The 27693-nt window shown below is 43.4% G+C and overlaps 1 protein-coding gene and 1 pseudogene across 13 annotated transcripts in view; one reads left to right on the top strand and one right to left on the bottom strand.

Moving 5' to 3' along the window:
• KCNH7 (potassium voltage-gated channel subfamily H member 7) overlaps nucleotides 1-27693 on the top strand; it is a 254188-nt gene that overhangs the window by 118806 nt on the left and 107689 nt on the right. The gene's annotated exons all lie outside the window — the stretch shown is intronic.
• On the bottom strand, nucleotides 11345-11917 carry LOC310703106 (small ribosomal subunit protein eS10-like; annotated as a pseudogene). The gene has a single exon. The product of its transcript is annotated as a small ribosomal subunit protein eS10-like (transcript).

The raw sequence follows: 27693 nt of genomic DNA, 5'->3' as shown, positions 1-27693 counted from the left end.
TGCTAGAAAAGCACCATATAAAAATACCAGCGGCAGACAGAACCATTTGCATTATACAGTTTCATGAATCCCTGATCCCAGTGTGGAAACAGTGGGAGAGGAGATTTTAGACATGAGTGCTGAGGACCGGTGCTGTGGACCAAAGTAATGGAGCCCTCACTTATTTTGCTATAGCTTACGTCGATGTTGCTGGAGTGGGACAGGGCAGAAGTGTGGTCAGGGCAGTGCGAATGTGCTGGCAGGAGTATTGGATTGGCTGTGTTGGTGTAACCCCATCCTCCTCAGTCCCATCCAGATAAGCTGTAGCAACACCAGTGTCAGAAGGGCATCTCCATAACTCTGCCCCAGCCTAGCGACCACTACTGAAGTATAGTGTTCCTGAGCTATACCGCATCAGACGGCAAGTGGTACTGGTGAAGGCTGCATCTTTGAACATTCTCTATTTAAAAAATTTCGTTGCATATAAAATATGTTAATGTGCCAGGGGGAAACTACCCTAGAACTTTTCTCTCTTAATTCTACTTGATGTAGAGGAGGGTTTTAAAAAATTTAAATATGGGGAAGTATTCAGCCATGCAATTGCCCACCTGCAGTCTAAAGTGGTACAATCCAATAACCATTTTACCATTTTGTGCACGGTGTGTGAAGAGTTTCGCTATACTGTAGAAGTTGCCCACAAAGCAGACACTCTGGGTCCATGAAGTAGGAAGAACATTAAACCCTTTCATGCTCTCATTTATGGTGTAACTAGGTCAAGCCCATGATCTTGGCATTAGTGAAATTGGTGCTACGATGGCCGGGAACAGCGACGCTTCCATTAAAATACAATAGTAGTCCAACCTGAGCAGCGGTTGCATTGCATAATGTGGTTAGATGTGTGCATAATCAGCATTGACACTTTGATGGAGAGGCAGATGGAAATAGCCATTGACCTGCTATTAATACTGGAGCTGGAGATAAAAATAATCTTTTAGTTTTATACAAGAAGAACATGACATTTTGAGAGAGGGAGACATTAACTTCACAATGGGATTTAGGAGGTTTCCAGACAGATGCGCCATGGTGGGAACGAAGATCCCAGTGATTCCAGCACCTAGATCCCCAAAAGCTGGGAGCAACTTATTGTAAGCTCCATGGAACATTTATCAAATATTTTATGTTGCTATCTGCCAAGCTCCATAGCTTAGTAATCCATGTGATTACATCATGGCGGCAGTGCAGCTGAGCTGTGAACCAGAAAATCTGCACTGTGAACCAGTTCAAATCCCTTCTCTGCCATGAACCTGCTTTAGGCAAGCTGCAGGGGCTGCAATATGGGGATAGCAGTACTGACCTCTCTTCCAGGGTTGTTGCAGGGTTTACTGAGATAATGGATGCAAATACCTGGAATGCTCTAAAGTGCAAGATACTGCTGGTATTTAACATCACTGCTGCTGGTATTCATGCTCTTTCTGTTCCCGCATCTTCAAATATACAAGGAAGAGGCCAAGGAGAAGGAAAGAAAAGCAAAAGACATGCCCCTCCTTTAGACAGCACAACGATGGGTGCAGGGATCAGAGAAAATGGAGTGTAGAAAAGGGGTGGAAGGATAATAAGAATAATAAGAATAATTACTTATATCCCGTCCATCTGTCTGGGTTTCCCCAGTCACTCTGGGCAGCTTCCAACAGAATATTAAAAACATGATAAAACATCAGTTATTAAAAACTTCCCTAAACAGGGCTGCCTTCAGATGTCTTCTAAAAGTCAGGTAGTTGTTTATTTCCTTGACATCTGATGGGAGGGTGTTACTATCGAAAAGGCCCTCTGCCTGGTTCTCTGTCACCTCACTTCTCATGGTGAGGGAACTGCCAGAAGGCCCTTGGCACTGGATCTCAGTGTCCAGGCTGAACAATGGGGGTGGAGACACTCCTTCAGGTCTACCGTTTAGAGCTTTAAAGGGCAGCACCAACACTTTGAATTGTGCTTGGAAATGTACCGGGAGCCAATGCAGGTCTTTCAGGACCAGTGTTATATGGTCTTAGTGGCCACTCCCAGTCACCAGTCTAGCTGCCGCATTCTGGATCCATCAATACTGGTACTCTAAGTTTTTTGTTTTTTCCAATCCTAAATTTTCCAGTCTTAAATTCTCCACATTTCTGCAGCAAATTATTTTTTACTTGAAAAAGGTTCTCATGAAAACTAGAAGGGAGCCACTTCTGTCTGCCTTGCAAGACATGGGACTGTAGTGCCATATGGATGGCAGCATATAGGATTGTTCCTTTGCAGGCGTCTTCCTAAGCCATCAAACGAAGCTGCACACAGAAGCCTGCTTTTGCATGCTTCTCTCTTGCTCGATTAGAACATTTAGGGGCATCACGATCCATTTATTTATATACTGCTTTTCATTCCAAAGGGCCCCCACGTGGTGGACAGCATGTTAAAACAAATTATAAACAGAGGACAATTGAAATGCCATAAATCATTCAACAAGTTAAGCAATATAAAGTAGCAAAGTCACAGCACTGGAGGCCAAGATCCTGCACCCTAAGAAGATTTGGAATAATTAGATACTTTTAGGTTCCAGATCTGAAATAATTAAAGCCCTCCTACTAAAGGAAGATCCAGTGCCAGACTATTTGAGCCTCTTTTAAACCAGAGTTGCCCAGCTTCCTTGAACATCTAGGTGGTGTCTATTTTATTCTGAGATGGAAAGCTCTATGAATTTAGGTACATCATTCACCAGACATTATGTAAGTTGCACTGCAAGATGACATATCATAATTGATAGCTTGACAGCTGATTCCCCTCATTTTCAGTGTCTTGATATATAATGTACATACTGCAATGCATTTCAACTACTGTGTACATCATCACAGTCAATCATCCTGAAACAGCGCCTTGGCACGAGTTCCTTTCCGTAATCTTCTAAGTGGGATAACTTGACTTTGGTATAGGAAATGTTTTCTGCCACAGTAGTTTGAATTCTGCTAGTTGAAATGGCTGAAGAAATCCACCAGGATTACAAGTATCTTAAGATCTCTGTGAAGAAGGGGAAATTATGGTAGAATGATTATAATAAGATAGAAATTACTCCAGCTGTGTATTGAGCTTTAGACTGAGCTTAACTCTTTATGATGGGGAGGGGCACAGTAGAGAAGGTGGAGACATTTCACAGGAAATGTAAATTTTGACTTAATCCAATGACTTGGATTGCTTAGAAGATGCTTCTGGAGAATGCCTACCTTCTTGGTGTTAATTAATAACCAATTAATTAACCTTATATGCTTGCATTATATATGGTCATGGTTCAGGGACTTAATTTCGCTTTTGTACTTACGGCTGCTGTGGGGAAATTCCCTTTATGGTGTTATTATGGAGAGGACGTCTGGCAGGAGCTACTATAGCTTGCCTTTATAGGAGGCTGCTTAGCTCAAACTACTGTGGTTTTCTCTACAACAGCAATAACAATTTTCTTGCAATAGCACTGTGCTCACTGCTTAGAGTGAAGTCAGAATGAACAGATAATTCCAGGGCCTGTGCAGAGTTCTAGCTAAGCAGAGCTTCTTGGTAACATGTAGCTAATCTGTAGTCTATCAATCCTAATCTGCATGGGCTTCAGAGAGCATGATTTACATTAGTCTGATTTACGGTGGGAGTGGGAGAGTCTGACCTCCAGGTTAGAGAGCCTGGATTTCCGTCCTCCCTTATATATTCAGCACAAATAGGAATTCTAGTCATGATAAGGGAGCCTCTTGGAGGACTGCTCCAACTCCAGAGCTGCCAGTGGTAGCTTTCTCTGGAAGCCCATGTCCTCCTTGGTGGGACTCCTAATTGACCAGAACTCAGGGCTGAGTCACTTTTATATAGCAGTAGCTCTTTGCTGAGTCCTATCCATTGTGGACATGGCTTGGTTTGGCCCTCTTGTCATTCAAGCCACAATCCCACCAAGCCACCATCTTGTGTCCTTCAAAGCCAGAATCAGGACCAGTGAAGAATCAATGGTTGTCCACTATTTTCCAGGTTTCTGAATTCTGTCTACACTGGGAAGTAGAAGCAGAGACGTTCCTTTGGGTGGATTTACAGGGATTCTATTGAAAATGAAACTTGTTCCAGCACATTTTATTTCTAGTAATCTAGGAGGGAACAAAATGAATCAAAACTTTCTTTGGTGTTGCTGTGATGCTTGATACATTCATACTCTGGGGGAAGGGGGAGTCTTTGTTCATTGATTTGCTGTTGGCTGAAAAGCCATTCATTTGAGGTAAGTTCAATAGTCATGCTGTCTCTTTGAAAAATTGTGGCTTTGCAGAGAGGAAACTATATGCTGCAAATCACATTCATTATCAAAACAAAGAAGAAATGGGATGGAAATCATCAACTCTTTCCCTTTCACATGCATGGAAGCCTTTTGCTCCTTCATCAGCGTAACATGTGTTGCACTTTCTTGGAAATTTCCTATAAAGAAAATGGCTCCCAGGCAGAGATGGGACTAATGAATCAGTAGCACACAGCAGTTTCATTCAAGACTGATGTGAAGGAAAAGGCAAGGATAGTTTAGCCTTAAGCAGATCTCCTGGAAACTGGAAACCCTTCTTGTACTCATTAGCGGAAGTTGACCTGGTGACTTTACCTTGTTTGTGTCCATCAGGGAAGATGACTGACACAGAAGACAATCTAAGCTGAAAAGATCTGATGAGAGGGGGAGGGAGCTACAAAGTCCTGCCCTTGGTAGACTTGCGTTTTCCCTCTCTAGATTTTGTCTGTATTTTCAGTCTCCAGCCAAAAGCAGTTATAGGTACCAGACACCCAGTTTCCATTGGGGAATAACTTCTTGGAAGCCGTCAGAGATAGTTCAGTGACTTTCCCAATATCATTGGTTGCTGCAAGCACAGAAAGAAACTTTCTTTAGAAATGGAGTTTGAAGTTATATATCTGAGTGCTCTGTGTATCAGAAACAAAAACAAACCACCTCTCTATATCTGCAGAAGGCTAAGAACCCAGCAAAAAGGCTAGACTTGAGCCCTTCTCCCAGACTGCATTTCCACATTCAAAGTGGCTTTTACACGTGGAAACATTCAAATGTGTAACCTCCCCTCCCCCATCCCTGACCCTGTATTCTGAAGCGGTACAGCTTAGGTGGCCTCTCTGAATATTTGAATTGGCACTGAGGTTTCTAGATTAAGCGGAACCTCAGTAAAAGTCTGGCACCAACCTTTGGAAATAACATTTAAGAAGCACTTTTATTTCATTACGATCTTGCTACAGAAAGGCCAGACAAAACTCTACATCTTTCATTGCACAGAAATCTCATCCATGTTGTTGAAACGTAAGAGAATTTAAGAATCTTAGAATATGTAAGAGAGACTCTGGATAACTTTTTCATCCCGAAAAAGGAGCACTCCTCTGAAAAATCAATAATTGAATCTTCAAGCTCAGACAGAGAACAAACCCATAACGCGGTATTTTTATTTTGGTTAAGAAATTGTATTTGGTCCTATTCTTTGAGACAAAATGTTCTTTTTTCCCTTTTGTAAAGAGGTATTTCTACCTAACATTCCTAGTTTTGCTCAGGAACCTTTTGCTGCCTTCCATAAGGGATCTTCCAATTCCCCCACAAGCTACAAAATATTATGTCCTTTGTTGGAATGTTCATCAACTGACAAGATGCGACCACCATCATTCATGCCAAATAGTAACTTTTTGCATAGCTTCAGTGATAACTAATGATAGTGCAGAGTGGAGTGGCACTTAAAGGAGCAAGTGCTACACAATCCAGAGCAAGGAAGAATCATTCGTCTTCGTTTCAACAGATCCATTTTTCTTTTTGTAATAGTTTCTTAACAGCAAATGAACATTAGTGCTCCTCACCTTCAGAACTCTTTGAGATACAACTGCATTAATTCATGCATTCAATTTGGACTTTATCAGCCTAATCTATTTTGACTCACCCCATTCAGCACTTTTGAAAGATGCATATCGGGGATGAGGAACCTGCGGTCCTTCATATGGGTTACAACATCCATCACCTCTGACCCTTGGCCATGCTCATCAGTCCAGCAATATCTGGAGGACACAGGTTCCCTACTTGTGGCATACAGGCCTGGATCTTTAGGGAAGAAATATGGGCAGTTGTCTGTAGGGTAGCAACCAGGAATCTCTCTCTCTGTGACTTTACAGTTCATATTTGGCACACAGGTTTCACTGGCAAGAAGGTGTTTTATCCTGAAGGTCGTGATTAGATCTAGGGTAGAATGTGGCCTCTGAGGGGTATAAGACATTTATGGCTTCGTGAGTCAGAGATGTTTTATTTACTTATAAAAGCCTTTCTAAACCACCAATTCATTTACTTATAAGAGCATTTCTAAACCACATTGGTCACAAGAAAGGCTACCTTATTCTCACATACAGCTGGAGGAGGAAGTTGGGGAAATGATGCTCTTTCCCACTTTCTTTTTCAGTTCTTAGATTATTTTTAAAATTCAGATTAATTATTCTGGATCTAACCGAGATCCCTTGGGAAAGTGAAGGGTGTGTTCCCTTTTATCCTCTGGGTGAGAGGAAAAGAATTGACTAGATAGAGTGACCCAAAAAACTCACACAACTAGCTGTAAACTTCATGTATGTAGGAACAGTTTAGTTTAGTTTCTGTTTTTCTGTTTGTTTGTTTTTTTGCCTTCCTTCTGTTGTATCCAGAAATGCCTGCTGATATTAACTGTTTAGAGGCTTTTCTCCTCTCTCACCCAATGGGCTTAATTAAAGTCTGTTGCTTATTCCAACAATAATGTACTGTGGACTCATCTCAAGGACTTGGGGGATTTCTCATGTTACCCAAGTGGTCTTAGAAGCAGCTCCACTGTAGAAGTTCCCACACTGTAAACATGCTGTGAGAAGAGACCTGTGGATTAGGAGAAAAAGAGTGTGAAGGTACTTAGTTGGGCGCGAGGAATCAAAGCCACAGCTTCCATAGCAACAGATCAAAAAATAAATATAAACCTTTCAGTTCAATTTAAGCAGGAGGCCACATCAGCTCACTCAGTTCTCCATCTGAAGAAGGCTCCATGATGCTCCATGCTGTAGCAGTTCCTGTTTAGCAATGTTGTGGTTTCCTTCACAGAGCTGGTTGTGAACCTGCATGCTTCTGAACCCCCAGGATATTGTCTTATGTTTTTCAACCTGTGCTTCCTCTTATTCATGGAAGGATGTTTCTTTGTGTCTAGCAAAGCTGATCACCTCTGGCATTTAAGAGATGCAAAGCGAAAGGGACAGTGGATAAGATGAAAAAGAGCCAGGCTGCTTAAGAGGAGCATAGAATGCACTGGTGACCTGAGCTGCCTTAAGATACACGATCCCAGACTTCAAAAATGCATATTTTATGGTCCATTTGTGGAAGGAGAATGTGGAGGAGAGCAGTTCTGGGACTTTTTCAGAGCAGGAGCAATGATGTCCTCTGCCCAAGTGGTCCACTGCAATGATTTTGGTGTGACCAGTAATCATCATATTTCCTGATTTGTATTATAATACACACTGTTAGCTTTAACCTATATTTAACCTGTATTTTAACCTCTGTGTGTTTTATAGGCTGTGCTTTGTAAGCCTTTTCTACAGAGGCAACTTCCCGGTATGAGCTCTACAGGTGCCAACGTAGATAACTATTTCATTTGTGTGAGCTGCTGCAGGTGTGATGTGCAACTAGGCCAACATTTGATACTAAATATTTCTCAACATTCTGGCTCGTTCTTGAGGTTGGCCAGGCGTCCTACTTTCCTGGAGACAATCCTCTATTTGAAGGAGTTCTTTCTTTGAAGGGTTGTCCAGTTCCAAGTGCAGTTTCAAGATCAAAATCAGTAAGAAAGGAGACCCTGGGCGTTGAACCAACCCATCAATAGCACCAGGGCAGCAGACTCAGCAGGCACAGAGGTTACCTGGTCACAAGTCTTCCTCACTGTGGTGAGATGTATTGCATTTCTATGTAAAGGATATAGTTTACATCCACAACATAAATTAACATATGGAAATGTTATGCAAATTGGTGTCAGCTTTCATCCTCATTTTTCATAGAATCATAGAGTTGGAAGAGAACCCAAGAGTCATCATGTCCAACCCCCAGGAATGCAGGAATCTCAGCTAAAACATCCATGTCCAACCTTTGCTTAAAAACCTCCAAGGAAGGAGAGTCCACAACCTCCCAAGGGAGACTGTTCCACTGTCAAACTATCAGAAAGTTTTTTCCAGATGTTTCGTTGGAATCTCCTTTCTTGTAACTTGAAGCCATTGGTTCAAGCCCTTTCTCCAGAGAAGGAGAAAACAAGCTTGTTTTTGGTGATTTGGAAGAAGCCATCCTATCGTTCTAGTTCATTCTACGGTGCCATTAAGTAGTATTATTGTTAAGTTGTGGGTGAACATATCAGATGACACAGCGATTCTTCAAACAGCTCTTGTTTATTCACAGGCCAGAACAGAACTGAACTGAAGGGTTCAGCCAGCCTGCTTATATAGAGCTCCACTAGAACGCAACAGTAACCATTTTCTGTAACTATCCAATCACTGAACGTCACTTTCAATCCCTTATTTGTATATGTGGACCTGAGTGAAAACTATCTACAGTATCCCCCTGCTGGCCCAGGGTGAGAACTTCAGTACATAACAATTACTCCAGGGACTTACCTGCACTGGCAAAGAAAAAGCGCTTTATATGCGTTGCATATTCATTATCACACTGTGACACCAGATGGCACTGTGGAGTTCCATTTTACAAAGTTTACAATGCGTTTAACTGAAACGCTTCTTTGATGTGTCTAGAACCAGCCCAATTTAACTGCAGGGGGGGGGGGAGAGAGAGCTTTCTTATATAATATTTAAAACTTTCTTAATAAGATATCCTTTAAGGTGTGGCAACTTCTTGTAGATGTGAGACATTTATAAATAATTTTGTGTGCCAGTTTACAACTACTGTCCTTACATCCGTTGATGTAATGTACCTCTCAATAATTCACACAAATCTATGATGTATCATAATAACCATTTCTATTCATCACTAATTAATTAGCTGTAAAATATTTAGAAAAGCTTCTTTCATTTAAGTACGACCAGGGTTGCAAGCCATGTTCCAACACCACATGGCAATATGTTAATTTTTTTTGGGGGGAGGGGGTAAAAAATTGCACCATAAAACCAAATAATTTATCACTGCTTTTTCTACGCGATTTGACATTCTTTTATTTAGGTTGTGCTGGAAGTCTCACAAGCACAATGGCCAAGATTGAAAGAACTCCCTTAGGAGTAACAAAGAAGTACCTTGTTAGTGATCTTGAACTTTTGGGAAAGGTGATATAATTTAATTTTTAAAACAAACAAACCACCAAGCAAGCAAGCAAGCAAACAAACAAACAAATATCCAAGGGCTAAGTCCTCCTTGGACCTCCAAATGCCCTCCAGATGGGGACAATTCCCATCAACCCTGACCATGCTTTTTGAGGTTGATGGGACTTGGAGTCCAAACATATATGGAAGGCAACAAGTCAGCTATACGTGGGCTCTAAGGAATGCCTGATGATAATGATGATGATGATGATGATGATTATAAAAAATCGTTTTCACAATTTATTTTCCCACACCATGTCACAAACCAAATTCCTGAATACCCCCTCAGTTTCAAGAGAAGATTTCCCCCTGTGGTTTGATTCAATGTCTGATAAAGCAGTCACAGCCTTCTCCATTATTCCCCCTGTCTCTGGGTCCAGAGGCATCCAGGGAAATGAAGATGGCAGCAGTTGCTGCTGCCGCTTAATCCTGTGCTGTGAAGAGGCATGCTGGGAATTCCCATCAGATCTCTGAAGACGTCAGGGCAGAGCCCTTCAGTGTTGTACTACAGCTCCCACCGTCCCTGTCCATTGGCAATGCTGCTGGGGTTCTTGAGAGCAGGAATCCAGCAATATCTGGAGGCCCACCTGTTGGGTAAGCCTGCCTTCAGGCCTGAAAAGTCAGAACTTGACTGGGAGCCAACCTAGCTCTCTGACCACAGGAGTGATAACCTCTTTGTCACCAGATCTTGTCGATTCATCCATTGGACCAGGTGATTTTTCCAAATTGTCTCCTGGAATTCAGTTTCAAGATGCAAGGATTCCTGAGGAATCAAGTTATGTATATCCTATGTTATATTTTTTGTGATTCCCTTATTCCATTGTGTTTATCCTGGCCCCATAATTTATCCTTGTCCCATGTTGGCCCCTAAAATATCTTCCTCTTTTGTTGCTCCCTAGTGTTTCCTCTGAGTGTTTCCTCTGAGGGATGCAGGTGGCGCTGTGGGTTAAACCACAGAGCCTAGGACTTGCCGATCAGAAGGTTGGCAGTTCAAATCCCCACGATGGGGTGAGCCCCCGTTGCTCGGTCCCTGCTCCTGCCAACCTAGCCGTTCGAAAGCACGTCAAAATACAAGTAGATAAATAGATACCACTCCGGCGGGAAGGTAAATGGTGTTTCCGTGTGCTGCTCTGGTTCACTAGAAGCAGCTTAGTCATGCTGGCCACATGACCTGGAAGCTGTACACCGGCTCCCTCGGCCAATAAAGCGAGATGAGTGCCGCAACCCTAGAGTCGGCCACGACTGGACCTAATGGTCAGGGGTCCCTTTACCCTTTACCTTTAGTGTTTATTCCAGTTTTTCCGTGACAGGGACAACCAATGTAGGGCCCTCCAATTGTTGCTGGACTACAACTCCCACCCCCTGTGACCATTGCCCATACCTGCTGGGGCTGAAGGGAGTTTGGAGTCTGGAAGGTGCCCCATCGGCTACTCCTTCTGCAGGGCAATCGGCCTCTGAAACAGGGAGCCTGTGGAAACGGCCGAGTGAAACGGAAGCGTGGTGCCCACGAAAACTATATTTACCCTGAAATTACAGGGGGAAAGGCAAGCTGCTATCTAAATAAAGAAATTGCCCACGGCTCTCCCATAATCCAAGAGAGACGGCACTACCCAGTAGGTAAATAATATCCATTTTAAACCCATTTATAAGGCTGCAGTAAGAGATCATAATGAAAGCGCTGTCACAGCCGATTGTGTCCCACTTTCCACGGCGTGAGTTTGTTTTTAAACTATGCCGAAATGGAAAGTAAATCATGAAATGCCTCATTAAAGTAACATTATCTTGCCACAATAAATCCAGCAAAGCACAGGATTTAAAGAGTTTTGGCATGCTGTTGTGGCAGCGTGTGCTAAGGCTAAGTCAAGTTAGCAGTAGATTAGAAGGGGCTTTTCATATGAAAATGTTTGAAATGGATGTGTAATGTGCTTTAAGGCCTACCTTGCTTTGAAGGAGAAGGGTTCTACAGTTGGAAGGAATGAGCCAGATTGTTTCCTCGTCTCCAGCTGGAGCCGAAGTCCTATAGGGACGTTTTGTTTTGTTTTGCATTTTCCACCTGTTTATTATACACAAGATGCAACCAAACAGCAACAGATTTCTCCTGAGGTGGTTGACCATGTCCACGCCCAGATCCACCTCTAAACTGAAATTCAGTAGCTGACCCAGCTCCAGCCTCTGCCTTCTTGTCAGCACTGTGTCTGTAGGTGTCCCTGTCAGCCTCTCCCTGTGTAAGGCAAGAAGGACGCTCACCCTCCAAACCTTTTGGCCAGGACCGTCCAGTTTCAAGAAGACTGCGACGCAAGGTGGCAGGCACAATTTCAGGCGGCAGGTGGAGATAGTCCCTCAAGTACTGGATGCCCTCATTGATCAAATACCAATAGAAAAGCCTCCATGCAAAAACTGCTCCTTCATGTAACCACGAGATTTCAGCGACTACATTGCTTTCATGACTTGGAGGTTGGGCATATGAACATCTTTCTTAGCTACCATCACTCCCTCCTCAAAAAGGAGTTCGTAGATGGCAATGCGGGGGCTTTTAGGCATCAACATCATGGCAGCGGCAAGAGGCTCGAACACTGGAAAGCATAGGGACGTTCTGTTGAATCCTTGCTTGCGAGTTCCAGATCCGTAATCACCAGGTCCATTTTCACAAAGCCATGTCACAGGAAAGCAGGCACCTGAGATGTGCTCCTAACAAACGTCCTTATACCAACACAAACATTTGGTCCATGTTGAGCAAAAGTATCTGCTGACTATAACCACAAAATGCATCTTCCACTCCAATGGCTCTTCTAAACTAGTCAATGTCACTTACTTTGCCTGAACCCTTAACTTACTGACAACCTGGTAACTGTGGAGTGAACGTGTGGCACAGAGCTCATCAAAGGCGCCTGTTATTATTTATTACAAGATTATTTATTACAATATTACATGATTATTAAGTGCACAAGCTTGGCTGGCTACTTTAAAGCAGGCATAAGCAAACTCGGCCCTCCAGATGTTTTGGGACTACAACTCCCATCATCCCTGACCACTGGTCCTGTTAGCTAGGAATGATGGGAGTTGTAGTCCCAAAACATCTGGAGGACTGAGTTTGCCTATGCCTGCTTTAAAGCCTTACCGTGTTTTAAATGAGCATGCGTTTTGTAAAACTGTTGCATCACTTTAAATACCAACAGCTTTTATTTAACTATTAATGTTCTACCAAGGTAGTTTTGAGGAAAGAGTTAAAACCACTTAGCCAAATCACCCTTGTATTCTCTCCACCCCAACTAAGCCCCAACAACTGAGACTCTGTGGAAGTCTCTATACCTTCTCTTGTATAGAATTCTGACTCACAGCGAAGGCCCCACATGACAGTTAAGCTAACTTTCACCTGACCAGAGAGAAACCTTCCCACATCAAATGCATTCTAATGTACATTACACAATAAAAATGTTGTAGCACAATACCCCTCAAAATGTAACCCAAATAAACAAGACTTATACACAGTCCATCTAGCTTGATATTGTCTATGCAGGGGTGGCCCAATCATGAGGCAAGGTGAGGCAACTGTTTCAGGTGGCACATCCACAGAGGCAGCAGATCCTGATGTAGATCTTCATTCCCCTCTTGGTCCTGTTGTAGATCTTCACTCACCCCTTCTTCCCTGGTGCCATTTTGTGGTTCACATCAGGTGCCAAAATGTCTTGGGCAGGCCTTGCCTCTACCACTAGGGTAGATGTCCTCAACAAGGTGTTCCCCAACGTAAGAGCCACAGTGACTTGGACACCCCACTCAGCACCCACCCTATAACTGATGGTTCTGGATATTTGTGGGGCTGTCCGATGGGGAGATTTGGTTCATTTGGTCATGTGCAGAGGTGTTTTGCCTATTGTTTGATAGAGGGAGGTCTGAGCATTGCATGCTTCTTCTATGAAATGGGTGCTTTGTGATGTCTGTGACAGGTTTCCATTCGATTTATAAAGGGGCCTCTGAGCCCCAAACGTCTGGTGGTCCCTAGTCTGCATTGACTGGCAGCCCCTCCTGATGGTTCCCACACAGGAGTCTTGCCCAGCCCTCCCTGGGGATTGCCAGGGTCCTTGTGCATGCAGAGCATGTTCTCGACTGCTAATCTCTGGCTCCTTTTTCACTTGCAAGTGGCTGGCAGTGAGCAAGGATAGGAGGAGGGCAGAAAGCCAGACTGACAGATGGCTTTGCATGGGGAAGCCAGGATATCATCTTTGGCAAGGATTCCACCTTCAGGAATTCTTTCTGTGAAGGTTAGCCGTAATCCCTCTGAGAAACAGACTTTCAAAAACTTTCAAAAATAACAAAATATTCCAATTCAATGCCTCTCGCTGATGTTATTCCGCCGATGTCCTTACAGGGGATGGAAGGACGGTGATGGCGGGGGCGGGGGGCATGTTGTGATGACTAGAAAGATAAGAGACTTGAATTAAAGCAAGAGAGGAACAGAAAAAAAATATTCCGGGGCTTAAATAATGGTAAAACTAATGAAATCAATTCATCATGCAAACATTCAAGCAAGTTTTCCAAAATTTTACTAGCTGATCAAATGCACTGATCCACTTAGAATCACAGTCTTAAATGGAAAGGCATGCAGGCTGTTTCAAGAAAGAAACCTTTATATGTTTTGACTAGGAACCATGAAGCAGAGGAACTTAGTTTTCCAGGCAAGTAAATAGTGGGAGATGTTTTGCTCTTTTGCAAGTTGGCATCCCTGATCAACTAACTGCCCATGGCTGGGCAGGGCCAAACATTGATGCCTTCCTATAGCTCTGTAAGGGGGCTAGGGGGTCTCCTACAAACTCTTAGCTCCTTTAACAAACTACAGCTCCCAGAATTCTTTGGGCAAAGCCATGACCTTCAAAGTGGTATAACGCCGCTTCTAAATGCGTAGTGTGGATGTGGTTCTGAACACGGACAGGGGAGGTTGGCAAAGATGAGTGAGGGGCCTGGAAGGGTTGGAAGACTTGGGTATGTTTAGCCTGGGTAAGAGCTGCAGGCCAGAAAAGGCAGCCATATAAAGATGTATTGTTAAACTGTCCTGCATTCTCTCTACTTCCAGTTGCCTGCCTGGAATTGTCTGGCTCCTAATAAGGGCAGTAGCAGTTGTGGAATAAGAAGATGAGCACCCTTTATATTTCCAGCAGATTACTACCCAGAGGAAGCAAATATAACTTTAAATCCTCCAGGGCAGTGGGAGACAAGGCAGCTCTCTTCCAGTTTGTGAGATTGTAGGCTGTGTGGCCACATGTGAAATATACATTTAAAGCTCATCGTTTCCCCCAGATAAACCTGGGACCTGTAGTTTGTTAAGGGTGGTGGGGAATGTAGATCAGTGCTGTGTAAACTGCAGTTCCCATGGTTCTTTGTGGGGAGCCGTATGTCTTAAATGTATGGTGAAGGTGTGACAGGATGCTCAAGCCTCAGTCTCCTCTCACCATGGCTGGAGAATTGCACTGAGACATTTGGAGAAGTGTAGATTTCAAAAGAAGGCTGTTTTCATTCATGTGTTGTGTCCAGAAGGGAGGATTAAGTCAATTTGCTCTGCAATGTGAATGGAACCATATTGCTCTCCCAACCCTAATCGCCAGCTTTCTCATAATGATGCAGGTGGGGTGGCTCTCAATCTACAGGAAGCTATTGCTAATATATAGATTCCGTATTTTTCGGAACTTCCGGGGTGGCGCCATCGATAATGGCTGCTTCCCTCTGACTCGGAGGGAACCGGCTCTACGGAATCTGGGTCTGTACCGCTACAGCGCAGCGGGGACCCTTTAAAAATCACAGGCGGGTGAAGCCTGTGACCATGGGACTCAGCGGGCACCATTTGTGCCCCCCCCCAATTGCAAAAGGAGCTCGGCAACGGGCTCCGGAGCAGAGCGGGGGTGGCGCGGTGCTGTGAGCCAACTGCTTCTTCCGTGGAGCGAAGCCGCGAAGCTGTTACCGGAGAGCGCTGCCTTTTTCCTGGGTTAATTGGACTCTGAAAACAACTACCCGTGAGTAGGATTATTTCGCTCTATAAGACGCACCAGACCACAAGACACACCTAGTTTTTGGAGGAGGAAAACAAGAAAAAAAATATTCTGAATCTCAGAAGCCAGAACAGCAAGAGGGATTGCTGCGCAGTGAAAGCAGCAATCCCTCTTGCTGTTCTGGCTTCTGTGATAGCTGCACAGCCTGCATTCGGTCCATAAAACACACACACATTTCCCCTTACTTTTTAGGAGGGAAAAAGTGAGTCTTATAGAGCAAAAAATACAGTATATCTCCATTGAATTTCATAGGAGGGAGATTATCTGCTCCAGGCCCAGGGCTGATGTAAAGCTGCACTGTCAACAGAGGTGTGGTTGTGTAGCGCAGGTGTGCTCCTTCCTTCTGCCACACCTTTCCACACCCACCTTTTTAGACATTCCACTGTTGTATCTTCACCAGCGGAACTGATGTTTTCTTAGAGTTCCCTGGACATTTCCACCAGCAGATCTGTCACGCCAGTGGCGTAATTGATCATACCTCCAGTGTTGCAGAGCTTCCACAAAAGAGGAAGGGCCATAAGCTCAATGGCAGAACATAGAATTGTGGAGTTGGAAGGGACCTTTGGGGGTATCTAGTCCAACCCCTTGCAATCTCAGCTAAAGCATCCTTTATAGATGGCCATCTTCTTTGCACGCTGAAGACCCCACATTCAATCCCCATCAGAGGCTTGGGGTGAAATTTGTCTGAAACAATCCGTGGAGACAAATCCTGTGCTGGGTGGACCCAGGTTCGGATTCAGTATAAAGCAGGCTTCCTACGTTCCTATATATAGGCTTCCATCCAATATAGGATTGCACCCTCAATTAGCCTGATTATTTTCGCTATTTTTGAAAAGAGAGCCAGATATAATCTCGGGGAAATGATTCAGTTTTTGAAAACCATTTTTAATTCTATGTAATTACAAAGAGATTAATTGCAACTGCCGAGACCTTTCCTAATTAGCAAGTCTCCCTCTTTCTTCCTCTTTCCCTCCCAAAGTCATTGTTGAACAATTGGGGGGGGGGGAGAAAGCCATGATCGGCTGCTTACAGAGAGCCAAACACATTTGCAAACAACTTCTGTACATCCACATTATGTGAGACTTCAACCCTTCATTTGTCTGTTATATTTTCCACTGGGTATTTCCTGCTCCTTAATCAATGGCTGAGGTTGACTATGCCTTCAGCGTCTCTTAATGGTTGATTCAGCAAGACTGGGACCAACTCAAACTGCTTCCAACACCATCATCAAAAAGATGACCAGTAGTTCCCCTAGCAAACCTCTGGCTGCTGCTTTGGGACAATCAAGAAGGAAAGACTCTCCAAATACCTGTGACTCTCCAAATACTGTTGAACTCCAATTTCCATCAGCCCTAGCCAGCATGGACTGTGGTCACAGGTGGTCGGAGTTGTCGTCCAATAACACGGAGGGCCACAGGTTCCCCATCTCTGGTGTGCTACTGGGAGGCACGGATGGAGTCAAGGAAGTACCTTGATTAGCACTGGCAAAGCAGGACCTGTCATCCACAGTGCTGACCGAGTATCCTGACTCCACTGCCACCTACTGGTTAGATCGGAAATTCCTCTCTTCCATCAATTGCTGTGCAACCACATCCATTTAATTGCCCACCAATGCAAGCAAGTTTGGCCCCTACTGCAACATTGCCTTCAGCTTCAACACTTTGCTTTCCCCTCCAGGAATGAATCTAGTTTAGTGATAGACAATTATTTCTGTTCTGGCATCCCTGTCAACATTCAGCCAAATTACAATATTTTTGTAAATAAGTCTTAAATTTCTTCCAGTCTTCTTCAACTCTCTCTTCTCCCAGATCTCGGATTCTGCCGGTCATCTCAGCTAGTTGCATATAGTCCATCAGCTGCATCTGCCATTCTTCCAGGGTGGGTAGATCTTGAGTCTTCCAATTCTTAGCGATATTTAGTGAGAAATTAATACGCCACTCTTTGTCAATAGGCCACAGGACTGTTTACATAATAAACAAACTTCTTCACATCTAGCAGAACGGTGTATAGTGCATTTTTACAGACCTCCAAGCAATCAAGTGGAATAATTTTAATTTTTTTAATTTTTTTGCACACTTCATATGCAAGAAAGCAGAATGTGCACATTTAGGAACCAGGAAGGTTTGCTAATGAGAAACCTTCTTCTTCTTCTTCTTCTTCTTCTTCTTCTTCTTCTTCTTCTTCTTCTTCTTCTTCTTCTTCCTTCAAAAAAAGAGATTTTTTCAAGAAATATTTCTCTGAATTGTGGCCGGGCTTTTACTAGGTGAACATTTTACCCATCTTCTGCCTCCCCACCCCCAAACAAAACCCCACTTTAGTTTAGAACAGCTGCAATTGTGCATTTGCCTCCAGCCCATAATCCTGACAGCATCTGACATAATCTGTATGAATGGCCAGATCAGAAGCCACCTATGTTTAACTGAACTCTCTGACTTACATTCTCTTCCCCTCAACAAGCCATCACTGGTTCTGACAAAAGTTGACAGTTTAGAAGCAACTCTCTTGTGCCATTCCTTGGACTCTTGACCCAAAACTGGGATTGAGTATAATGTTATTGATTGATTGATTTAGAAAGTTATAGAGTGGCAGAGCACATCTTTAGCATGCAAAAGGTCCCAGATGGCCTGATTCTGTATCAGATAGCATAATAATAATAATAATAATAATAATAATAATAATAATAATAATGTTTATTTGTATGTTTTTATGTTTCCCTCCTCCAGAACGGAGGTGCCCCAAGTAGCTTACATAATGGCCATAAAACAACCACCACGTCAGTCACCTTATATAGGTAAAAAGGTAAAGGACCCCTGGACGGTTAAGTCCAGTCAAAGGTGACTCTGGGGTTGCGTGCTCATCTCGCTCTATAGTCCTAGGGAGCCGGCATTTGTCCACAGACAGTTTTCCAGGTCTTGTGGCCAGCATGACTAAACCACTTCCATCACAGGATGCTGTGATAGAAACCAGAGTGCACAGAAATGCCATTTACCTTCCCACTGCAGTGGTACCTATATATCTACTTGCACTGGTGTGTTTTCAAACTGCTAGGTTGGCAGGAGCTGGGACAGAGCAACGGGAGCTCACCCCGCCGTGGGGATTCGAACTGCAGACCTTCTGATCGGCAAGCCCAAGAGGCTCAGTGGTTTAGACCACAGCGCTACCCGCATCAGTTGCCTTATATATCCATAGGTAGATATAAAACAAATAAGCAGAATAAAGAGCAAGGGAGAAACAAAACCTTTAAAATTAAACTACAGCCATGCAGGAGCCAGCACTAAATGGCAGAAAAGAAATCTACACAACAGACCCATTAAAGGCTTGGTGAGGCATCTTCAAGTGGTGATGGATTGGTCTTCAAGTGAAGCAAAGAGGGAGACAACTGACCCTCCTGGAGCAAGAACATCCATCGACTTCATGCCACAGTGGAAAATATCATTTATAGCAGCCTTTCCCAGCCTTAGTGCCTCCAGATTCTTGGTCTACAAATCTCAGCATTCTTGACCATTGCCTGTGCTGGCTGGGGCTAGTGGGGGTTCCAGTCCAAAATATTTGGAGGGTGGTTGGTCGGGGAAGGCTGCTTACAGCACAATTCTATCCACCCGCCCCCCAAAAAAATGTTCCATAAAGTTCAGTGGGGCTTACTCCCACGAAAGTAGGCATAGGCTTAAAGCATTTCCCCTAAGTTCACCATGCGATCAGCTAAAACCGGCTTGAGGCAAAATTTTGTTTTGGTAATTTCGCCATATAGTCCCCTCTATTAGGAGCCAAACAACTGGCATTTTAAAATGTACATTCATAGACATGCATTAATTTATTCCATTTATCTGTACCTGTTTTGTCTTCTGAGACAAGTTGCAATTCTACTTTTCTCTCTCAGCTCTCACTCTTGCTCTCTCTTCACAAATATATTGACATAATTCTGGCAGAAAATGATCACACATATGCAGGCATTCCTTTTGTCTCTTGATTCCTTTTCTCATTTTCTGTGTGATTCTTTGCTTCTCTTGTACCATTTCAAATATTTGCAGCCAGCATATGTTTTGCAGCTCATGAAATGGCAGAGAACTGAAAAACTGTCCAGTCTTGGCATTTTCAGCTTTGTTACACTTAGGGAGAAATCATGTACCTACTTACTTGGCGGTAGCCCTGTGAAGATTAATGGCATATGCACCATAGCCTGTAAAGGTTTCCCATCCCTGCTCTAAAGTGTTACATATAATCCCTAGAAATTATTGCTAAATTATTATCCTGAGCTAAGCAATCGTTGTGTCTGGGTGGATTGTGGCTCCGTTTGCACTATTATGCATTTAAAGCACTATGATATCACTTTAAACAGTCATGGCTTCCTCCAAAGAATCCTGGGAACTGTAGAAGAAGAAGAAGAAGAGTTTGGATTTGATATCCCGCTTTATCACTACCCATAGGAGTCTCAAAGAGGCTGACATTCTCTTTTCCCTTCCTCCACCACAACAAACACTCTGTGAGGTGCGTGGGGCTGAGAGACTTCAAAGAAGTCACCCAGCAGCTGCATGTGGAGGAGCGGAGATGCAAACCCAGTTCACCAGATTACAAGTCTACCGCTCTTAACCACTACACCACACTGCCTCTAGTTTGTTATGGCTGCTGAGAGACATTAGGAGACCTCTATTCAATTCACAGAGCTACAATTTACAGTGGTGTAACAATCAAGCCCTCTTCACAGGGAACTCTGGAAATTGTAGATCTGTAAGGGGAGCAAGGGTCTTCTAACCAGTGGCGAAGCTGCGGGAGTGTGGGGCACGCATCCCAGGGGTGTGGTACGCCGCCCATGAGGGTGTGGCATACCACCCGCAGGGGCATGGCACACGTTCTGGGGGGCATGACACGCCACCTGTGGGGGTGTGGTGCCTGGCACGTGGGGGGTGCGCGGGGCGTGTTTCCGGGGGGGTGCTGCAATGGCACCCTACCAGAATAGTGGTGCCGGGGGCAGTCCACTCCCTCCGCACTCCTGTTCCTCCACCAGTGCTTCTAACAATGGGCAGACTTTGGTCTTTCAAATTACAGCGGCGCCCTTTGCAAAGCCACGATTTGGCGCAACCTCTTGTATTCCGTTCTGCTCATTTCACTATGCCATAGTTGATATGCCCTTCAACACCCCCTAGGCTTGGCACCCAGTGCAGCAGAACCAGTCGCACTGCCCTAAATCCGCCTCTATTCCTAATGACTCTAGAAACCCTTAACAAACTACAGTTCCCAGGATTCCTCGGACTATTTAAAGTAGTATGATACGGGTTTAAATGTGTAGTGCAGGTGGGGTCGTAGTGAGATATGGTAGGGGTGATTGAAGATGTTCAAGCAGTCTGAAACGCCATGAGAACAAAACCAAGCAAAGGTCTTCAGATCATTTCCAGACTACTGATTACATAGTATGCTTCTCCCCCCCCCCATCCTCCAGGGGGGTTAATTTTCTTTTCCCAGTGGGCTCCTACCTCTGCTTTCAAATGTACCAGGGAAATACCCTGGGAGCCCTGGAGTAAATCAAATGAATATCAGCCACACCTTGGGTGATAGGCAGAATGCTCATTTGTTGCAGAGTTTGGGAGGAGATGTCAAGGCGAAGAGGTCCTATTTAATCATTGTAAGCTAAGTTCCCTAATAAATATCCAGCCACATCAAATATACATTTGTCGCTCTTTCTTTTCTTGCCACCCCCACCACCTTCACCTCTCCTCCCCCTTTAAGTACTGCACCACCAGGATATAAAGGCAGATATAATACATTTCAACCTGCAAGCTATTTTTAGTTGCTCCCTGGCAATGAATCTTTAAAGAGATCTTGGATATCTGTCTGCAGTCAGTTTAATAGGGGCGCTTGTGACATTCCCCCTTGTCACCATGCTAGGGAAGGCATTTCAATCCCACGAAGATGGATAAGAGCTACATCAAAAACACATATCCCCTTGTTGGTGCATGTGGTGAATAATCAGCAGAGAGGTTCCAGGAGCTCTGGATTGAATTAAGGCTGAATCCATTTGGGTAGTGATCGGGGTATGATGAGTACCTGTGCAAAAATCCGCCTCCAGTTTCTCAGGAGTTCCACCCCACCCTGCTTTCTCAATAAAAGGGGCTTCCATTTTTCTGCCTCATTTTCAGGGCACTTGAGAGTTCCTTCCGCATTTTGGTTGTTGCGGGTTTTGAGCTTCCCTTTCCTTTCTGGTAAACATTTCTCCAGCACTCGGCAGCCTCCCTGGCTGCCCATTTTGAGGGGCAGCTTGATTGAAGGGCAGGCACCTGGGAAGGCATGCAGAATGCAGAGGATTTGTATAAATGATACACAGGGCTTTTTTTCAGTGAGCTCACCAGAACTCTGTTCCAGCACCTCTCAAGTGGGCACCATTGCCATTATAAGAGAACAAGGGAGGCATTCATGGTGAGTTCCGGCACTTCTTTTTCTAGAAAAACAGCAGATAATATCTGTGTTGATCACCTCAAAACTTGGATAAGCACATCAAAAACACTGTACCCCACCAATGAGAATTTCCCCAAAATTTTCTCTCTGCATCCTCCTCTTCTTATATACCAGTAATTTATTTTCCCATTTTCCAGTGCCATTATTGTTTACAGTGAAGTTCTGTGCTTTCATGAAGATATGGAACAGCTACTCTCACAAAATTTCATAACGGGAATCACCATTTGAGTGGTTCAAATTGGTGATTTTAAGATTCTGTCACACACAGAGAGAGAGACACACAGAGAGACACAGTCTTTAGATACTAATGTCCGCTTGGGGAGTCTCTTTCATATTCTCTTGAGTGGGGGGCCCTTGACTCTCTCTGCCTCAAGTCCTGCCGCAGTGGCACCACTGCCAGTTTTGCAGTTAGGCCAGTGATTGCCAACATTTTTAGGCCCATGGACACATTTGCAAAGCAGGGAAACATTTGTAGGCAGGACAACCAAGCACACCCTGCAACCTATTCTATTGAATACAACAAAGGGCTTCTTTTAAACCTAATTTCAGTAGGGAGTGGCATGGGAGGAGACCCTTCAGGTGCAAAGGAAGGCCTCTGCAGGCACAGGTGCACCCTTGGGTGCCATGTTTGTGGCCCCTAAGTTAGGTGATCTTGAGACTTTAAGTGTAATAGTCTTATCCCTTACCACCATCACCATCTAGACTTAATGGTCTTACAATGGTCTTACAATACAAAGCTTATTTTGCTTACCGCACATGGTCTTATGGGGATCTCTCTATTTAGAAATTAATGTTTAACTTTGCTTATGTCAAGCTGTGGTAAGTCAGCCCTGTTGTGTTTGCCTCCTCCCTCATTCTCCTTACCCCAGAGGTACCATTGTCTGTACCTGGTAAATAGGGGACATGGAGCTTATGATAACATGCTTTGAGATCCTCAGAAGAGCTTAACCTGCCTATCCCACTATAATAAGTGCATTGGATAAAAACATGCTTGGTTACGGCTGGATCTGAGAGATGAATTCTAAACATGTGTTTTATGCATAAAGCTTAAAAGTTCCAGATATTTTAGAAAGCATGAAAACTGATCCGCGAATTTGCTAAGCTTGCTATTTCAAACCATATTTAATCTCATTACTTAACTTCTTGTACTATGGTTTAAGAGTTGCGTGGATAATTGCCTTACAGGGGTAAACTGTCTATCAAAATCAGAAAGAACAAACAGCGGCTACAGATAGACCTAATCAGTCTTTGCACTAATTGCTTTCTTTCATGTTCGTGTTCCGTAATGGAGGTGATTGTGCACTGGTATGCATATTCCTACTCATTAGCCTTGAAAATTTTGAGAACTGTAGGTTGTTTTGGTTTTTTAAAGGATTTTAAGAAAACATTGCAAAAACACTGGGCTTCATTTCACCAGAATTTCATGCAGAATTCTTTGGACAAATTAAATGGTTGGAGGTGTGTGGTTTCCTCAGATCTAACGCAGGAGTTGGGAACCTCAGACCCAGAACCAATTGCATCTCTAGCCAACCCTCATCACTCTCACTAGCTCAAACCCCTTGTCCAAGCCACACCCTTCACCATTATTGCTTCATGTCTGTCATGCTCAACTGCTTTTGTCTGGCAGAAACGTGTCTTTGCCTCTTGCTTGTCTAGAAGGACAGGTGTGTTTGCATGCATTGTTAAAAACCTCTGGCTTTTGCTGGCATGTAGCCCATTGTATAAGAGTAAGGGTCACACCCATTGATTGGCCATTTTTGCCTCTCACCCCCCCCTCCCGGCATGCAACCCCCAGAAGGTTCCTTACAAGGATATACAGCCCCCCCCAAAAAAAACAACAGATTCCCAGCCCTCCTCTAATAGAATGAATCCCATTCATGGATATTGCTGTGGTCGGGTTCACATTAGCATTCTTTTCCCTAGTTGAACCTAACATAATCTCAATTTTTAAAAGGCTATCCACGCATTGAACCTATTTGCTAAATGGTTTAAAATGAGAACAGCTGAACTACTTCAGGTTTCCCACATAACATCTGAGAGTGCTCAGAAGAAATGTTAAGCAAAAACTAAGATTGCATAATTTTAGGAACACACTCAGGCAAACAACAACACAAAAGCCGCCCTTGGTATTGCAAAGAGGGTCAACCGGGGGGGGGGAGGGAGCCTGCCTCACCACCAGACAGCCAATCCGACTGTTAGAAGAACAGAAGGATGCTGTGAGAGAAGACGAAAGGCCAGATGTCCACGAAAAGCTCACAAGCAGGAGCACAATGCCACTTTCCATAGTGTAGTCACTGATAGTCTCATCCTCCTTGATTTTCCTTCATCTTGTTGGCTAATGTGAGAACATCCTGGTGGGCTGGATGAGCCTTTGGACTGATTTGTCTGTTCCACTTTAAAACCATCCAGTTGGGCAGCCAACACTTTATATTGTGGTGGTGAGCTCCATCGTTTAACTTTGTGCTGTGTGAAGTATTTATTTCCCACCTGGCAAGCTGGCTACAAAACTTGACAGTTTTGCACATGCTCAGAACCATTATTCCTAGTTCTGGAATTCATTGGCTGATTTCACAAGCCATGACTTCTTGAGATTTCGGAGGTAAAGCTGGACTGAATTGAAAACAAATTGAATACTCCACACACACCCCTCAGAAAATAACCCCTATTACTTGGTATTTTAATAATGGATTCGATATGGTGCCAACTGGGAAATTACAAAGTTGGAGGTGTCTTAATGAAGAAAGTTTAATGGGTAGACAGGGAGCTCTCCTGAAAAGAAAACATAGCAGTTTGGTGGAAGATAGAAAGAAAGTTGTGAGCGATAAAGTTGTTAGTGGAGTTTTTGCAAAGCTCAGTCTTGGGAACCACTCCAATCAATATTAATCAACAGCCTTGATGGTAAAAATGAGAGTGTGATAATGAAATCTGATGATGATACCAAATTGGGGACCGTGTTCAATACTAGGGAGGACTGGGAAGCCAAACACAATGATCTGAAGGATTTTCATAATCCTGTGTAGTAGAAATGAGTTGCAATGTTCGTGCATTAGACTATTAATAATATCCTGTTTATAGTTTTTTATTGTAGATTTATCAGTAGGAGATGGCAGACAAGAAGGAATGTCTAGGCCTAATGGGGAAGCACAGTGGGCTTTTAAAATTTGGTGCATTCTAATTTTTATTATTTAAACTTCTAAGGTTCTTTCATACATTCGTTATGCAGAATTAAGTTGGTTTGGGGCTATAACAGCATGACACAGCAGGAAAAGGGTCTTCTCTATGGAATATCATGTGTGGGGTATAATATCAGACCCTCCAAGTGTCCCTATTTTCTAGGGACATCCCTGATTTAGAGATGTCATCCTGGTTTATGATTTGATCCCAGAATGTCCCACTTTTCCTTAGGATGTCCCTATTTTCACTGGAGAAATGGTGGAGGGTATGGAGTTATCTGACTGAAGGCAATCCTGTATAGGGAAGTTTTTTAAATGTTTTAAATGTTTAATATTTTATTATGTTTTTATATATGCTGGAAACTACCCAGAGTGCTGGGTCAACCCAAGAAGATGTGTGGGGTATAAATTATCATTATGGAAAGGGATGTCCCTATTTTCATCGGAGAAATGTTGGAGGGTATGGAGCTATCCAACCCTGAGTTTCTTTTAATGTTTAATTATTATTTTATAAATGTTAGAAACTGCCCAGAGTGGCTGGGGCAACCCAGTAAGATGTGTGGGGTATAAATAGCAAGATTATCATTATAGAATGAAACGTCTCTATTTTCATGGGTGAAATGATGGAGGGTATGTAATATTAAGGGAATACTGTCCGTGTTATATTTGTTCACGTTCACTAGAGTCTAGAGAAAACCCCATCCAGGTTTTACACAAACAAAGCTCAGGAGTTCTGTAGACCAGGCCCTGAGGCTGTTGGAGAGAGAGAAATGGGGAAGGGGGCTTTTCCTCATGAATCATGTACGTTCCAGATTGTTCAAAGTGGCCTGGCCATCATCCTCTATGTAAAGAGTACATCTTACAGATGGTTGTTTGTTTGTTGTCTTTAGCTCCTGCAGTGAAAAGTCCCACAGAAGTGTTGCTGAGTAACATTATTTTCAATATTTGACACTTGTTCCTTAGGCTGCACATACTCATCCTGTTAAAGAGCGTTTCCCTCAATTGTTCCACTTAACGTGTCTCTCTGTGGGGTTGAACTGGCACCCTGCCTCCTAGAGCAATAGTAAAGCAAACTATTAGCAAATACTTTAAGCCCATTTGGCGGGGACTGTGTTCCCTCCTCCTTCCCACCACAACACTTAGTATGCTGTGTTGTTTGTTTCTAGTTCCGCTTCTTAATAACAAACAGTGGTTGCGACAGGATATGATTATTAATAATTCAGAGTTCAGGGTGCCATTTCAGAGTACCATTAAATAAATACATCAGTAAAAAATTTCCGCAGGCATGAGAATTCACACACTTCGGCTTTTACAATTGAATTTTAAAGCACTTTTTGAAAGTGACCAGTCCTGGCTAAACCATGACTTGGCAATAGGCCTGAAATCTTGGTATCGTACAACAGATGATGGTATGCTGTACTGACCAGTAGCGACTGAGGATCTGGCTTATTCTGGTGTAGAAATTCACCTTATAAATTGAAAGTTGGTCATGGGTTGCACCTCAGTGCTTCATGTTTAACTTACACTGTAAAAGAGCTGCTCCCTTTTTCCTTTGGTCACATTCAGATGAATCCGTTAGATAAAAACCAGAATTACAGTGCAGGAAGACTAAAATGCAGAGTGTGTCAAGCTGTAGATACAGACTTATTTAAGGCAGAGGGTTTTTTTGCAATTTTTTTTTTAAAAGACCTTATGAAAATTCATCAGCAAGATGCATACAAATGTTTGTATGGAATTTTGCCTAAGATTTGCATTTCTCTACAAGCTGTCTTCCCTAATATAATACATTTTTAAATCTTATTTGTGTTTTTATACACACTTTATCCCAGGATATTCATTTTTTTGTCCACATCACTTGGCTGGAGAACTGCATTGCAAAATTCAGAGAAATGTGGATTTCAAAGCATGATTGCCTTTCAGGTCCCATATTTTTTAAAAAAATAGTTTTTATTAGAGATTTTCCTATGTTACAAAACAAACAAACAAATGGGGAAGAGTACATATAGTGTCTCCTTTTTTAAAAGAACCTTTTCCACAGTTTGTTTACATTTTGTAAGAGAAACTGTCGTTCTAGATATCATGCAGTTGCAGTGGGGAGAAAGATGGGAGGGTAATGTTCTTTCCTTCTATCGCATCAACATCACATCACCTTAAGAGGTTTTGCAAGGAAAATGTTTGATTATAGATAAGCTCACAGATCGGGGATAAAACTGCAAACCACAAACCCTTCAAGCAAACAAAAACGGAGACTGCACAATTTGTGAGTTGAAATCTTCAAAGTTGATAGCGAAATGTCAAATGTCCTCTTTTCCTGCTTTAAAGAGCAGGACTGCAGGTCTGCCACACAGCAAGTCTGGGAGGGGGTAGAGGGTGGTACCAGAGCAGTAACATCCTATGTGGTTGGGCAGAGTCACCTTTCTCACTCCCACATCATCACTGCCGCTTACCTGAATGGGACCAAGGCTGTGGCGAGGCTGTACTTATGGAAGCAGCACCTGAGTGGCAGCAGTCTTGCTGGTGCAGCAGCAAGGTGCCAACCTCACCACTGTCCCACCCCAGCCTTATTTGGATAAACAGCAGTGACACTGGTGTCGGGAGCCCAGCTCCACCCTCCACATACTCCATTATTAGAGAAGGGGCAGGAGAAGCTGTAGTTGCCTGATCTCCAGATTCAGCAACTAATTTAAAGAACC

This window comes from Podarcis liolepis, assembly GCF_965112155.1.
Source record: "Podarcis liolepis genome assembly, chromosome: 1".
Lineage (NCBI taxonomy): Eukaryota > Metazoa > Chordata > Lepidosauria > Squamata > Lacertidae > Podarcis > Podarcis liolepis.
The sequence above is the reverse complement of the archived record's forward strand: the minus strand, read 5'-3'. Positions and strand labels throughout refer to the sequence as shown.